This window comes from Mus musculus, chromosome 16 (assembly GCF_000001635.26).
Source record: "Mus musculus strain C57BL/6J chromosome 16, GRCm38.p6 C57BL/6J".
Lineage (NCBI taxonomy): Eukaryota > Metazoa > Chordata > Mammalia > Rodentia > Muridae > Mus > Mus musculus.
In genome coordinates, this window is record NC_000082.6 from 38,014,201 (window position 1) to 38,028,156 (window position 13,956).

General features: G+C 41.4%; 1 long non-coding RNA gene across 1 annotated transcript in view; it reads left to right on the forward strand.

Annotated features, from left to right (window-relative positions):
• The first annotated feature begins 3,122 nt into the window (after positions 1 to 3,122).
• The window catches only part of 4930542C21Rik (RIKEN cDNA 4930542C21 gene), a 37,204-nt gene continuing 26,370 nt past the window's right edge, over positions 3,123 to 13,956 (forward strand). The window contains exon 1 of the long non-coding RNA NR_040565.1: positions 3,123 to 3,385. This is a non-coding gene — a long non-coding RNA (RIKEN cDNA 4930542C21 gene). The remainder of the gene's footprint in view (positions 3,386 to 13,956) is intronic.

Here is a 13,956-nt window from a genome sequence, read left to right on the forward strand (position 1 = left end):
TATCCACAGGGTCTTGTGTATCTCAGGCTGGTCTCAGACTTCCTATGTATCTGAGGATAACCTTGAACTCAGAGCACGTCTTCTGCCTCCCAAGTGTTATATGAAAGTAGCCATCATGATTAGCATAAAGTCTCTTTGATTCAAGTTTTAATGGTTCTTCTCTGAGAGAAGACCTCATAGCTAAACGCTTCTTTTTGTTGTTGGGTTTTTTTTGTTTGTTTGTTTGTTTGTTTGTTTTGAGGCAGTGTAGCCCTGGCTGTCCTGGACCAGGCTGGCCTTGAACTCAGAAATCCGCCTGCCTCTGCCTCCCAAGTGCTGGGATTAAAGGCGTGTGCCACCACACCTGGCAGCTAATTGCTTCTTATACTGTCACAGGGTGTCACCTGAATTTTGAAGGAGACACATTTAAGCCATAGCAGTACCTAAAAAATCCTGGACCCAATTTCTCCAACGTCCTTAGACAACAACTAAACACCTACCCAAATGGGTTCCTATCTATGAACAGTTACAGAAAACAGAATTTTAAAAAGGCAGGGAGAGGGTATAACAAGATTAATCCTGAAGATTGTCCTGGCCTATGATACAGTAAACACTAGAAGAAACAGCACACAAGTCCCTTGGCACGTCCTGCGATGTGACAAGCAGGCACTTTCACTCTGAGGAGAGGCTGTCCATCCACTAAAACATAGCTAGATGTTTATTTTATTGTGATTACATTTTCCCATGGAACTACAGAACTTAACCCTCATGACCGGAATCTAATCTGAAGCCAAAGTCATCAATCCTGCACGGAAGGATTTTTACCTTCTAGTCTCTGACTGTAGATCCTCAGATGCCCTGGGTCCTGACGTTCTATGATTAATGTTTTCAAGGACAAGTTAATGAGAAGACAGAATTGAGATCCTCTGAGCCTTGCCTCTGATCCCATGGGTTTCACCTGTCATCTCCAGCTCTAGGCTTTGCCAAATCCTGGCCTAAGGCCATCTTTCTCTTGCCCTGGCATAGTTACCGAGTGATTGTGCAGCCTGCTGGTGCCATGTGGCACTGTGGGAAGCTGGTGGAACCTTCAGGAGGTAAACCCAGAAGGACAGTAGGCTGTGGTGACATGTCATTGAAAACAACAATAGACCCTTGTCACTTCCTCTCCAACTTTCTCTTGCTTCTTGACCAAGGGGCAACAGGTTTTGTGATCTCCACCATTATAGTATTGCACTCCCACCAAATGCTAAGAATCGATGACCAATCAATTATAAACCTGAACCTCCGAAGTGATGAGACAGAGTACACTTTGGGTTATGATAAGTATATTCTTTAGTTTTTAGTCTGTGTGAGTGTGTGTGCGTCTCTGTGTGGTATATGTGCTTGCTAGTATCTGTGGGACCCATAAGAGGCCACTGAATCTCACGGTGATGGAGTTACCAGGTGAGGCACCGGACATGGGTTCTAAGAACCTAACTGGGGTTCGTTGAGAAAGCAGCCAGTGCTCTTAACCACTGAGCCATCTCTCTAGCCCATCGGTCTGTTTTGTTGGTTGTGGCTGTTGGTTTGGGTTGGGTGTGGGTCTCATGTAGCCATGGCTGTCTTCAAACTTTGTGCACAGAGGAAGATGATTTTCACTTATGAGTCTCTTGTCTGCACTTCCCAAGCACTGGAATAACAGAAATATATAATTCCAGCATGCTGTGCCAATGATGTGCTTATAAAAAGATAAAGAGGTATGAGATGTGTTCTATTGGGGTGTGGTGAGGTGGGGGGGGCGGGGGGAGGAGATGTTTTGGCGGGCTCATGCCAAGACCCCTGAGGGACCAGCCACAGGACAGTATAGTATAGAATAGAGTTTTTAGGGCATGGGGAGGGGAGTTAAGGGGGTAGTGGAGGCAGAGAAAGGTAGAGAGAGAGAAGTAGAGGAGAAGAATAGAGGCTGGCCATGAGCATGTGGAGAGAGAGGGGAGAAGGGAGAGGGGAGAGAGAGGAAGAGGGCAAGAGGGAGCAAGGGAGCAAAAGAGAGGAGGAGCCCCTTTTATATTGGTCCAGGCCCACCTGGCTGTTGCCTGGTAACTGTAGGGAAAAGCATACCTGGCTGTTGCCAGGTAACTGTGGGTCAGAGTTTAGACAGAATGCTAACAGTGAGAGAATGTTATCTAACACATAGTCTCTCACAGGTGCATGGAATCTCAGATTCTTCAGAGGTTCCTTGTATTCTTTCTTGCCCTGACATGAGCATGGGACGCTGTGCACACAGTGGAAAGGTGCTTAAAACACTGAGTTGAAGGATAAACAAGGAAGGTTAAATTTTTGTTGGGCAATTACTTCCAATACATCTGTCACCAAACTAGCAAAGTAACAGTGAGGGGTAAGCAAAAGATAAATGTTATTTCCAGCAGTGATGAATACAATATAAAATAATAATAAAGTAGGTTAAAGGGGAGGAGAGTAGATGATCAAACAAATGGATCAGTAAACATATCAAATTTCTATTAAATGAAAACCACACAAATAAAACTTACATTATGTCCACCCAGAATTTCCCCCACTAGATTTTACAGAGCCACTAAATGTCCTATGAGTATGCTATGGTTATTATTTTTTTAAAAAATATAAAGACTGGGTGGCTTAAACAAGCAAAATTTACTGTCTCCGGGTTCCAAAGAAAACCAGTTGGATTCTCCGAGGGACGCAAGGAAAGACCCGTCTCCTTGAACTGTAACGGGCCATCTTTTCCCTACACTGATTCACACGTCTTTCCTCTCACGAATGAATCACTACGGCTGTGCATAACACTTCGGGGAGACTTCCTAAATGTTGAGCTGAATTCAAGTTTGCCCAAGAGAACCAATGAAAGGGTAAAGCTGTTTTCACCCAGGACACTAAAAAAGGTTCATAGCCTACAGCAGTTCCTGGAACTCTCTGAGTCAAAGGAAATTATGTTTCCATGACACAGAGCCTGACTCTGGGTTTCTTAATTAAGGGTATTTGCATGATGAGAGGAGACTTGTTTCGGAATAGTCATTGCTCTACTACTCCCTAATCAATGGCCCACTGCTTCTGACCTAAGAATTATCTCTACGGCAACTCCATGAGTCATGGAGAAGGCCTGGCTCTCAGGAGGGGAGGGAACACCAGGAAGGAGGGAACTGTACCTTCAGCCTGAGATCTCTCATCAGGGTGCAGAGGCTGATGGGGAGCCACCAGCTTAGCCTCTCAGTTGCCAAACGAAGTAGGAACAAGAGAACTTTCAGCCAAGTGTCTCTCCACTATTCCTCTTCAGCAAAGTTACCAGAGTCCTACACCAAACTGGACCCTCTACTTAATGATCGTCACTGGACCAACAATTAAAAACTCAGGACCCAACAACCCAGAGGGAGAACACCCATGGGTGTGAGAGGTAAGCAGGGCTGGTAGCACAATGTGATTTCACCTTCATTCACGAATTGAGGTTCCACTGTGTGCTAGGATGGTCCCCTAGAGGCACAGATAGGGTTTCTTAATCTAGTCAGCAGAGAGTCTCCCCATGGGACATTTAAAGACCCTTGAAGGCATGCCTCCCATGTTGTCTTCCATCACTAAGACTGTTCAACAAAAGTCTCCCCAGACACGGGTGGGGATAACTCATTAGGTAAAGGCCACTCGGAAAGAACCATTGCCCCGTGTTGTACTGGGTTGTCCACATGAGTGTTACTTCATGCACATACTCATATCTGCTCCGACACATAAAGGGACTGTCACGGAAAGCAGCAATCAGATGTCCCAGCTCTGATGCCCAGAGAGAAGAGTCCTGGCCCACATGCATTTTTTCTACTCAACTGCAATTTGTTTGACATCAGAGTCAGTGTGGGCACCGAGCAAAAACCCAAGAATGACTTTTAGAAAGTGCTTCACAAACCTGAGGTGAGTCAACTAGAACCGAGCAGAACAAGTAAAGACTGTTTCTCTCCAACTGCTTGCTGTAAGAAAAGCAGCCAGCCGGTAAGCTGCCATGCTGCTGATTCAGAACAATCCTGGGCTCTTAGTGGCCTCCCCAGAGAAAGGCCCTGAGCTACACCTTCCCAGGGGAGTTCCTGGGAGCCTCCTGCAGCCGCAGCAGCCTGTGATGACATGACTTTGATCTTTTGCTCTAGGAAATCAGGCTTGACAAAGGACTAGGACAAAGGAGCTTGTGTACTCCTCTGCCCTGGATCCAAGACCAGAGGTTACAAAATGAGGTAAATACTTGCAGAGAGTAAATACTGTGTAGGGTAAGAATTTTGAAATACTCCATGTGAACGATATAAGAGGAAAATAAAAGGTGTTGGGGGAAACTCCATCACCCCATAGCACACGGTCAGTAGAAATGGTTGTCCTTTTCGTTAATGATCTCAACAATATTCCTAGAACCTTGCCACACTCCTCCTCTCTGGGCCTTAGTGGGCCTTGGTGAAGGCCTCAACAAAGAATGGGGGTGTGGCTGCCCAGATAGTGGGTAAAGGTGCTTGTAGCCAAGTCTTAACAATCTGAAAGCAACCCCTCAGTCCCTCAGTCCCCCAGTCCCCCAGTCCCTCAGTCCCTCAGTCCCTCAGTCCCTCAGTCCCTCAGTCCTAACCAGCGGAAGGAGTGAACCAGCTTCACAAAGTCGCCTTCTGACTAGTATATACACACACTAATTAAATAACAAATAAATAAAATTTTAAAACAAAGAGTACAGTTTAAGTAACACTTGCCAACTTTTTAGGTAAAATAAATTTCAAAACATGGAACTTCTGTCTGCATGGCTCTTTCTGAACACTTGGTCCTGGGACATAGCTCTATGTTGTAAGGAAACTCAAGCCCCACAGAGAAGCCACAAAGAGGTCCAAATGAAGCCCTAAGCAACAGCCAGCATCAATGCTCATAAGTATGAATAAACAAACCTTTAGATCAGGGATGCAGTTTTTTTTTATTCTGTTTTTTATTATTTATTTTTAAGGGTTTTTTGTTTGTTTGTTTTCTTGTTTTGGTTTTTTGCTTGTTTGTTTGTTTGTTTGTGGTTTTTCAAGACAGAATTTCACCCTTGAATGTCCCGGAACTTGCTCTGTAGACCAGACTGGTCTCAAACTTAGAGATTTGCCTACCTCTGTCTCCTGAGTGCTAGGATTAAAAGTGGGTGCCACCACTACCTGGCTATATTTACTTATTTATTTTGAGACAGGGCTTCCACTATGGATCTCTCTGAATAGTCTAAAATTCACTTTGTCCTTCCAGTCTGCACCTTGGGCACAAATTGCAGCTAGCCCCACAACACCCAGAGGAAGTTCCACTCTCAGGCGTTCTAACACACCCAGGATCACAAAATCACAGAATCACAGGAGTGTGGTCACACCAGGATCTCAGGGTCCCAGAGACTGCTTGACTCCCAGAAACCCTGACACACCCAGGATCTCAGGATCTCAGGATCACAGGGGCCTGGAATCACAGGATCACAGCGACAGCAAGACTCTGAGGAGATCTGACACAACCAGGATCACAGAGACAATTGGACTCTGAGAAGACCTGACACAACCAGGATCACAGGAAGGACAAGCTCCAGTTAGTTATAGGGAGAGCAGGTAGCACTAGTGATAATCAGATAGCAGGAGGCAAGCATAAGAACATAAGCAACAGAAACCAAGGTGGCATCATCAGAACCCAATTCTCCCACCATCAAGTCCCAGATACACTATCGAACTGGAAAAGCAAGATTCAGAACTAAAATCACTTCTATGACAATGATAGAGGACTTTAAGAAGGACATAAATAAGTCCCTTAAAGAAATACAGGAGAACACAGGTAAACAGGTAGAAGCCCTTAAAGAGGAAACACAAAAATCCCTTAAAGAATTACAAGGAAAACACAATCAAACAGGCAAAGGAAATGAACAAAACCATCCAAGATCTAACAATGGAAATAGGAACAATAAAGAAATCACAAGGGGAGACAACCCTGGAGTTAGAAAACCTAGGAAAGAGATCAAGAGTCATAGATGCAAGCATCACCAACAGAATACAAGAGATAGAAGTGAGAATCTCATTGGCAGAAGATACCATAGACTGGACCAGAAAAGAAATTCCTCCCATCACATAATAATTAAAACACAAAATGCACTAAACAAAGAAAGAATACTAAAAGCAGTACGGAAAAAATGTCAGGTAACATGTAAAGGCAGACCTATCAGAATTACACCAGACTTCTCACCAGAGACTGTGAAAGCCAGAATATCCTGGAGAGATGTCATACAAATCCTAAGAGAACACAAATGCCAGCCCAGGCTACTATACCCAGCAAAACTCTCAACATAGACAGGGAAGCCAAGATATTCCATGACAAAACCAAATGTACACAATATCTTTCCACAAATCCAGCCATACAAAGGATAATAGATAGAAAATTCCAACAAAAGGAGGGAAACTATACCCTAGAAAGAGCAAGAAAGTAATCTTTCAACAAACCCAAAAGAAGATAGCCACACAAATATCATTCCACCTCTAACAACAAAAATAACAGGAAGCAACAATCACTTTTCCTTAATATCTCTTAATATCAATGGACTCCATTCCCCCAATAAAAAGACATAGACTAACAGACTAGATACATAAATAGGACCCAGCATTTTGCTGCATACCAGAAACACACCTTAGTGACAAAGACTACCTCAGAGTAAAAGGTTAGAAAACAATTTTCCAAGCAAATGGTCCCAAGAAACAAGCTGGAGTAGCCATTCTAATATCAAATAAAATAGACTTTCAACCAAAAGTTAGCAAAAAAGATAAGGAAGAATACTTTATACTGGTCAAAGGAAAAATCTACTAAGATGAACTCTCAATTCTGAACATCTATGCTCTAAATGTAAGGGCGCCCATATTCATGAAAGGAACTTTACTAAAACTCAAAGAACACATCGCACTCCACACAATAATAGTGGGAGACTTCAACATCCCACTTTCAGCAATGGACAGATCATGGAAACAGAAACTAAACAGAGACAGAGTGAAACTAACAGAAGTTATGAACCAAATGGATCTAACAGATATTTATGGAATATTTCATCCTAAAGCAAAAGAATATGCCTTCTTCTCAGCACCTCATGATACCTTCTCCAAAACTGGCCTATAATTGGTCACAAAACAGATACAAGAAGATTGAAATAATTCCTTGCACCCTATCAGATCACCATGGATTAAGGCTGGTCTTAAATTCCAACAAAAACAACCGAAATCGCACATACACATGGAAGCTGAACAACACTCTACTCGATAACTTGGTCAAGGAAGAAATAAGTAAAGAAGTTAAAGACTTTTTAGAATTTAATGAAAATGAAGGTACATCATACCAAAACTTATGGGACACAATGAAAGCAGTGGTAAGAGGAAAACTCATAGCACTAAGTGCCTCCAAAAAAGAAAGTGGAGAGAGCTTACACTAACAGCTTGACAGCACACCTGAAAGCTCTAGAACAAAGAGAAGCAAATACACCCAAGAGAAGTAGAGGGAAACAAATAATCAAACTCAGGTATGAAATCAACCAAATTGAAACAAAAAGAACTATGCAAAGAATCAACAAAACCAGGAGCTGATTCTTTGAGAAAATCAACAAGATAGATAAACCCTTAGCCAAACTAACTAGAGGGCACAGGGACAGTATCCTAATTAACAAAATCAGAAATGAAAAAGGAGACATAACAACAGAACCTGAGGAAATCCAAAACATCATCAGATCCTACTACAAAAGGCTATACTCAACAAAACTGGAAAATCTGGATGAAATGGACAATTTTCTAGACATTTACCAGGTGCCAAAGTTAAAACAGGATCAGATAAACCATCTAAACAGTCCCATAACCCCTAAAGAAATAGAAGCAGTCATTAAAAGTCTTCCAAAAAAATCCCAGGACCAGATGGGTTTAGTGCAGAATTCTATCAGACTTTCAAAGAAGACCTAATACCAATACTCTTCAAACTATTCCACAAAATAGAAACAGAAGAAACACTACCCAATTCACTCAATGAAGCCACAATTATACTTATACCTAAACCACACAAAGACCAAAAAAAAAAAAAAAAGAACTTCAGACCAATTTCTCTTATGAATATCGATACAAAAATATCAATAAAATTCTTGGAACACATCAAAACAATAATACACCACGATCAACTTCCCTTCATCCCAGGGATTCAGGGATGGTTCAATACATGGACATCCATCAATGTAATCCACTACATAAACAAACTCAAAGAAAAAAAACCCACATGATCATTTCATTAAATGCTGTAAAAGCATTTGACAAAATTCAACATCCCTTCATGTTAAAAGCCTTGAAAAGATTAGGAATTCAAGGCCCCTACCTAAACATAGTAAAAGCAATATACAGCAAACCAGATGCCAACATCAAACTAAATGGAGAGACACTTGAAGCAATCCCACTAAAATCAGGGTACAGACAAGACTACCCTCTCTCTCTCTATCTATTCAATTAGTACTTGAAGTTCTAGCTAGAGCAATTAGACAACAAAAGGAAGTTCAAAGGCATACAATTTGGGAAGGAAGAAGTCAAAATATCACTATTTGCAGATGATATGATAGTATACTTACATGAACCCAAAAATTCCACCAGAGAACTCCTAAAGTTGATAAACAACTTCAGCAAAGTGGCTGGATATAAACTTAACTCAAACAAATCAGTAGCCTTTCTCTACTCAAAGGATAAACAGGCTGAGAAATTAGGGAAATGACACCCTTCACAATAGTCACAAGTAACATTACATACCTTGGTGTGACTCTAACCAAGCAAGTGAAAGATCTGTATGACAAGAACTTCAAGTCTCTGAAAAAAGAAATCAAAGAAGATCTCAAAAGATGAAAAAATCTCACATGCTCAGGTATGGGCAGGATTAATATAGTAAAAATGGCTATCTTGCCAAAAGCAATTTACAGATTCATTGCAATCCTCATAAAATTCCAAATCAATTCATAGAGTTAGAAAGAGCAATTCTCAAATTCATCTGAAATAACAAACCAACAAACAAACAAACAAAAAACAAACAAACAAACAAACAAAAACCAACCCAGGATACTGAAAACTATTCTCAACAATAAAAGAAATTCTGGCAGAATCACCATCCCTGACCTCAAGCTGTACTGCAGAGCAATTGTGATAAAAACTGCATGGTATTGGTACAGTAACAGGCAGATAGATCAATGGAACAGAATTAAAGACACAGAAATGAATTCACACACAGATGGTCACTTGATATTTGACAAAGGGGCTAAAACCATCCAGTGAAAAAAAGACAGTATTTTTAATAAATGGTGCTGGTTCAACTGGTGGTCAGCATGTAGAAAAATGCAAATCGACCCGTTCTTATCTCCTTGTAAAAAGCTCAAGTCCAAGTGGATCAAGGACCGCCACATAAAACCAGATACACTGATATTAATAGAAGAGAAAGTGGGGAAGATCCTTGAATACATGGGCACAGGGGAAAAGTTCCTGAACAGAACACCAATGGCGTATGCTCTAAGATCTAAAATAGACAAATGGGACCTCATAAAATTGCAAAGCTTCTGTAAGGCAAAAGACACTGTCAATAGAACAAAACAGCAACTAACATATTGGGAAAAGATCCTAGCCAATCCTATATCAGCTAGAGGGCTAATATCCAATATATACAAAGAACTCAAGAAGGTAGACTTCCGAGAATCAAATAACTCTATTAAAAATGGGGTATAGAGCTAAACAAATAATTTTCAACTGATGAATATTAAATGGTCAAGAAGCCCCTAAAGAAATGTTCAACATCCTTAGTCATCAGGGAAATGGAAATCAAAACTACCCTGAGATTCCACCTCACACCAGTCAGAATTGCTAAAATCAAAAACTCAGGTGACAGTAGATGCTGGAGAGGATGTGGAGAAAGAAGAACACTCCTCCATTGCTGGTGGGATTGAAAGCTGGTATAACCATTCAGGAAATCAGTTTGGAGGTTCCTCAGAAAATTGGACATAGTACTACCTGAGGACCCAGCTATATAACAACTCTGGGCAAATACCTAGAAGATGCTCCAACATGTAATAAGGACACATGTTCCACTATGTTCATTGTAGCCTTATTTATAATAGCCAGGAACTGGAAAGAATCCAGATGTCCCTCAACAGAGGAATGGATACAGAAAATGTGGTACATTTACACAATGGAGCACTACTCAGTTTTAAAAACAATGACTTCATGAAATTCTTAGGCAAATTGATGGAACTAGAAAATATCATCCTGAGTGAGATAACCCAATTACAAAAGAACACACATGGTTTGCTCTCACCGATAAGTGGATATTAGCCCAAAAGCTTGAAATACTCAAGATACAATTTACAGACCACATTTATATCAAGAAGAAGACCAAAGTGTGGGTGCTTCGGACCTTCTTAGAAGGAAAACAAAATACTCACAGGAGCAAATATGGAGATTAAAGTGTAGAGCAGATACTGAAGAAATGGCCATCCAGAGACTGCCCCACCTGAGGGTTCATCCCATATACAGTTACCAAACCCATACACTATTGTGGATGCCAAGAAGTGCTTTCTGACAGGAGCCTGATACAGCTGTCTTCTGAGAGGCCCTGCCAGAGCCTTACAAATACAGAGGTAGATGCTCACAGCCAACCATTGGCCTGAGCATAGGGTCTCCAACAGAGGAGTTAGAGAAAGGACTGAAGGAGGTGAAGGGGTTTGCAACCATAGGAAGAACAACAATATCAACCAACCAGACCTCCCAGAGCTCCCAGGGACTAAGCCATGAAAGAAGGAGTACACATGGCTCCAGCTGCATATGTAGCAGTTGATGATGGCCTTGTCAGGCACCAATGGTAGGAGAGGTCCTTGGTCCTATGAAGATTTGATAGATGCCCCAGTGTACGGGAATGAAGGGTGGGGACATGGGAGTGGGTGGATGAGTGGAGGAACCCCCTCATAGAAGCAGGGGGAGAGGATGGGATAGGGTGTTTTCAGGAGGGGGAGAAACAGGGAAGGGCATAACATTTGAAATGTAAATAAAGAAAATATCCAATATAAATAAATAAATAAACAAACAAATAAATAAATAAACTGTACTTTGTCAATTGTTCTCACCCCGTGGATCTCAACCCCCAAAGACCATCAGAAAATACAGATATTAACGTTATTATTCATAACAGTAGCACAATTATAGTTATGAAGTTGCAATGAAAATAATCTTATGGTTGGGGGTTCAGCACAGCATGAAGAAATGTATTAAAGGGTTGTAGCACTAGCAAGGTTGGAAACCACTGCAATATGTAGACCAGGTTGGCCCCAAGAGTCCCTTACCTCTGCCTCTGAGTGTTGAGTGTACCAACACCACCCTCCAGAGCCACAGATTTTAACTTGTGGCCCAAATTCAGTCTATTGGCTGTTTTTAATAAATGATGTCACTTATTTGATTATAGCTGTTTTTGTAGGACAGTGGCAGAAATGATAAAGGCCCACGAAGACATAGATAAATTTACTCTCTGGCCAGGTATGGTGGCGCATGCCTTTAATCCCAACACTCGGGAGGCAGAGGCAGGCAGATTTCTGAGTTTGAGGCCAGCCTGGTCTACAAAGTGAGTTCCAGAACAGCCAGGGCTATACAGAGAAACCCTGTCCCGAAAAACCAAACAAAGAAACAAACAAACAAAAACAAAAAGAACAAAAAAAAAATTTACTCTCTGGCCCTTTACAGAAAAAGTTCATCTGAATTAGATAATTCTAGCCCCATCTCTTTGAGCCACTCCAACTAAGGTCTAGTAGAGCATAGGTCCCCATCAAGGCTGCTCCTCGCTTCCATCTGTGAGCCAGATATTATTTCAAGCCCCAAAGTTTTGAGACGCTTCTTTCCTAGCAATAACTAATTAGAATTCTTTTTCAGCTATGCTGAACTCAAGAGAACCTAGCCCTAGCTGCTGAACTTGTGCTGGGCTTCTGTTGCTTGGGGTTGGTCTCTGTAAATCCTGACTTAACGGAAATTAATTAGCAACAAATGTAGCATTCACAACTCAGGTGTTTTCTGCTCTCAGTTCCAAGGGGAATTAGCTTAAATGCTCCCACTGCTTCAATAACATCATTAGTTACTGCATTAGTTCTATCGCTAAGAAAAGATCATTTTATGCTATTAGCTAGTAACACCTCATTAAGCTTGACCCCACCACCGCCACCCCCTATATGTGCTTGCCTGCCGTGTTAGAGTTAAGGGAGAGCGCTGATTATTCTGATATCAGATGCAGCTGTGAGTCAATGCTACTCGTGACACCTTCAGCAACATACACATGCAGATGCTCTCTGCATTGAAATAAGTGAAGTTAAAATGCAAACACAAATTAAATATAGAACCAGAATGAAGGCTATTTCTATTATTAAATAATGTTGAGGTTGTGCTTGGCGATGCTTCATCTCTCACATTAAATTGTATGAGATTTTGTGGGGATAAATTGTCTTTATAATTGTTTAAGCTGTGACTACAGCTGTGAGCTCAGGCTTGTGTGTGTGTGTGTGTGTGTGTGTGTGTGTGTGTGTGTGTGTGTGTGTGTGTGTAACATGAGAATACTTAGTACAGCCAGTCAGTAATATAACTTTTTTCTTTAAATTACTCCTCCATAGGAAAACCTCAAATATTATATGACTCCCCTTATAGTCTAGAGATAAGTCTAGAATTCTCAGAGACAGAGTGAAGACTAGGCCCTAAGCTTGATGGGAGACCAAGGAATGGAGCAGCATTGTTAGATGGATATACAGTTTGAGTATGAGATCGGCAAACATTTATAGAAAATAATCCGTGATGGTTGTACAACAGAGCAGTCTACTTCTTGTAAATGTATTTTTTTTTATTCTCCTGACTCAATTGCAGTCTTTGAGGCTTACTGCCTCCCTCTCTGCTAACCTAGGCTTAATTCTGGAAGCTTGAAGCCTCTACACAATCTAATCTAGGCTTAGAATGTTTTCAGCCTCTGAGACTTGCTGCACACCCTTCCTAGTTCTTTCTGAACTCTGGCTGGCTGGTTCAACTCAGCTGTTCAGGCTCAAACTCCCTCTAGGCTGACTGATCCAAGTTTCTCCTGAACTGCTCTGCTTGACCTCAAACTAACTGCAGCAATCTGTTCTAATCTTCTGGCGCCTTCTCATTCTCTGGCTCATTCTGTCTTTACCTGTGTCTCACTTGTTCTCTCTTCAACCTGACTCTATAAAACTCTCCTGGTAAAACTGCTTCCTTCTCTCTCTGCACTGCCTCTCCAAAGCAGCTTCCCTTTTCTCTCTCTTCTCATGACAGTTGGGCATATCCTGCTCTGTCAAATCTTTCTCTGATTTGTCACATTGTCTGTCACTCAATTAGACATCACTTTCAAACATAAATTAACTTTACCTTCATTGTTTAGGATTACAGGTATGTATTTCAGCTATAGAGATTAAAGGTGTGTGCTAAGGCTGAGCCAGGTCACCACTAGAAACAGTTTTCTTTTTTTTCCTGTAAATAACACCATCCTGGTATTCACAGGGTGATCAGATATACTGCAACAGCTTATCATCATTGAAATTAACACACACACAAATCAAAATGCAAAATTTTATAGCATCTATATTTTTTTCTATATTTTATTATAGTTAAAGAGATCCAAATATGAGAAATCTCAACTTGGGTCAAAAAAAAAAAAAATAGGTAAGCAGGGCTAGAGAGATGGCTTAGAGGTTGAATCCTTGATGTGGGGCTAAAAGGATGGCTCCGTGGTTAAGAGCAAGAACTTGCTGCTTTTCCAGAGGCCTAAGTTCATTTCCCAGCACCCTTGTCATTACACATAAATGAGAATAATAAAGCTTTTGTTTTAAAGTAGCTGAGGATCCTTCTAGAACTGTGCCCTTGTGGCACGAGAGGTTCTCAATCTGTAGGCTGCCGCAACCCCACAAGGGTCACATTACGATTCATAGCAGTA